The sequence below is a fragment of the Oncorhynchus tshawytscha genome, unplaced genomic scaffold (genome assembly GCF_018296145.1).
Source record: "Oncorhynchus tshawytscha isolate Ot180627B unplaced genomic scaffold, Otsh_v2.0 Un_contig_588_pilon_pilon, whole genome shotgun sequence".
Lineage (NCBI taxonomy): Eukaryota > Metazoa > Chordata > Actinopteri > Salmoniformes > Salmonidae > Oncorhynchus > Oncorhynchus tshawytscha.
The window spans coordinates 649335-652500 of record NW_024609810.1 but is presented as its reverse complement, the minus strand read 5'-3'; positions in this window follow the sequence as shown (position 1 = coordinate 652500).

Here is a 3166-nt window from a genome sequence, read left to right as displayed (position 1 = left end):
ATTCCCTCCTGTGTTAAATTACATACTGTACCCTACACCTATTCCTCCTGTGTTAAATTACATACTGTACCCTACACCTATTCCTCCTGTGTTAAATTACATACTGTACCCTACACCTATTCCTCCTGTGTTAAATTACATACTGTAGCTTCCACCTATTTCCTACTGTGTTAAATACCCCTCCTTCTCCTTTATCTTCTCAACAACCTCAGTGAGAAACATGGACTGGCCTGGTCTGGTCTGTGACATGTCTTCTTCCTGCTGGCTGTCAGAGAAAACAAAGCCTGCAGCTATAATACGGTTGTTTTGACAACTAGGTAGTGTAAGAGGAACATGGAGAACAAGGGACATGGAGTACTTATTTCCCTTTGCTGAGGGAGACTTTTACTCGAGTCAGCATGGGAAGACTTTAATAGACGCACGCAAGAACACACACCAGAGACGACAAGAGACTGAGATGGAGCTGTTTATTTGAGATGATTCAGAAAGAAGATATTGTGAGAATCTGTGGTTTCCTCACTCTCCTGACTACATACATGATTTCCCACTGTAATACGTAGTAGAGAACAACGCTATTACACAATCTGAAACAGTTTTTTATAAAAACCAGAACAGCACATCTGTGATGGTGACAAACAAAAGCACGATCCAGATTGAAACATCTATAACCAGATAGTAACTATAGTAACAGTAATAACTTCACTATTAATAGACAGCAGCAAAATAAAGCTTAAATAACATTATAATACTTTATCATAAGATAATATCTAGTTGTCCTATAGTTATATGACCTATTGTAACAAACAGATGTAGGCTAACATCTGTTTAGTCTAGTTAGCCAGAGGGCAGCTTGGGGGCTCTTAGACCTGTTGAGACGTGATGCCACCCCTTTCTTTTCCATTACATTCTACATAGCTGTGTGTGTGTGTGTGTGTGTGTGTGCGTACGCAGGCACGTGCGTGTGTGTGTGTGTGCGCAGGCGTGCGTGTGTGTGTGTGTGCGTGCGCAGGCACGTGCGCGTGTGTGTGTGTGTGTGTGTGTGCGTGCAGGCACGTGCGTGTGTGTGTGTGTGTGTGTGTGTGTGTGCGCGCAGGGCACGTGCGTGTGTGTGTGTGTGTGTGTGCGTGCGCAGGCACGTGTGTGTGTGTGCGTGTGTGTGTGCGTGCGTGTGTGTGTGTGTGCGTGCGCAGGCACGTGCGTGTGTGTGTTTTCAGTCTTACGACTCCCAGAGAATCACTTGTGTTTACAACTTGTTCTTTACTGTTGTTGAACTTTAACCTCTTCAGTCCCTTATACACACACATACCGCTAACCCTGTTTTCATAGGAGGCAGGTCCCCTTCCAGTTATTAAGGCAGACCTGGTACACATCCTCTGCCCATAAAATAAAACCATACAATGTTTCTATATTTTGTAAAAATCAAAAACAGAAGCATGATTCGAAACAAACCCTATGAAAATACTAACATAGTATCATTTTTCAGCACTGTAAAATCCAGTTAAAAAATACAATTTCAGTCCATACAATACTTAACAAGACTGTTGGTTGTTATGGTAACACCCTGGGCCCTGAGCCATAAAGACCCCTGACCTTTCAGAATCATTCATTGGCTGATTTTGATTTATTTTGATGAGCTGTCCGTTGGCATATGTGACATTTCCACAGTGGGGCTCCATTGATTTCTCAACACTAATATGTTTCAGTCTGTTTGGGTTTCTCGGACACCGCCCGATTGTTTAAATGTCTGGGTCTGTGTCCCAAATGGCAACCTATTCCCTATGTAGTGCACTCCTTTTCACAAAGGGCCCATAGAACTGCATTCAAAAGTAACCAATAGAGTGCCATTTGGGACACAAACCCAGACATTTAAACAACCGTGTGGTGTTTGAGAAACCCAAACACACTGAAACATATAATTGCCTGGGTTATTTCTGTTCTAGAGTGGTACTGAAGGTTATGTCCTCTCACCAAGCCACGCTTCATAGAGCACATATAACTGGTCCAGCAGCACACAGGCTGTAGAGAGAGAAGGCCATCTATATGTAACACTCACAGTCAGCTAACACACTGCTGTTCTACCAAGGATGTATAGTACCAGCTACAGTGACTGTAATGACTTTCAGCTACAGTGACTGTAATGACTTTCAGCTACAGTGACTGTAATGACTTTCAGCTACAGTGACTGTAATGACTTTCAGCTACAGTGACTGTAATGACTTTCAGCTACAGTGACTGTAATGACTTTCAGCTACAGTGACTGTAATGACTTTCAGCTACAGTGACTGTAATGACTTTCAGCTACAGTGACTGTAATGACTTTCAGCTGCAATGGCTGTAATGACTTTCAGCTACAGTGACTGTAATGACTTTCAGCTACAGTGACTGTAATGACTTTCAGCTACAGTGACTGTAATGACTTTCAGCTACAGTGACTGTAATGACTTTCAGCTGCAATGGCTGTAATGACTTTCAGCTACAGTGACTGTAATGACTTTCAGCTACAGTGACTGTAATGACTTTCAGCTACAGTGACTGTAATGACTTTCAGCTACAGTGACTGTAATGACTTTCAGCTACAGTGACTGTAATGACTTTCAGCTACAGTGACTGTAATGACTTTCAGCTACAATGGCTGTAATGACTTTCAGCTGTGACTGTAGCTGCAATGGCTGTAATGACTTTCAGCTACAGTGACTGTAATGACTTTCAGCTGCAATGGCTGTAATGACTTTCAGCTGCAATGGCTGTAATGACTTTCAGCTACAGTGACTGTAATGACTTTCAGCTACAGTGACTGTAATGACTTTCAGCTACAGTGACTGTAATGACTTTCAGCTACAGTGACTGTAATGACTTTCAGCTGAAATGTGTTGAACTGTGTATCTTCCCAACTTAAAGCTAAACTTATTTGGTCAGCTGAAACATAATTCCCTTCACCCTTCCAAACATTCTTTCCATTTTACCTTTTTCACTCAACCTTTCTCTCTCTCTACTCCCCCTTTCTTTTCCCAGCTACACTAAGCTACTATCGCTCTCTCTGTCTATCATCTCCCCTCTCTCTCTCTCAGCCCTCTCTCAGCCCTCTCTCTCAGCCCTCTCTCCCTCTCTCAGCCCTCTCTCAGCCTCAGCTCTCTCTCAGCCCTCTCTCTCTCTCTCTCTCTCTCTC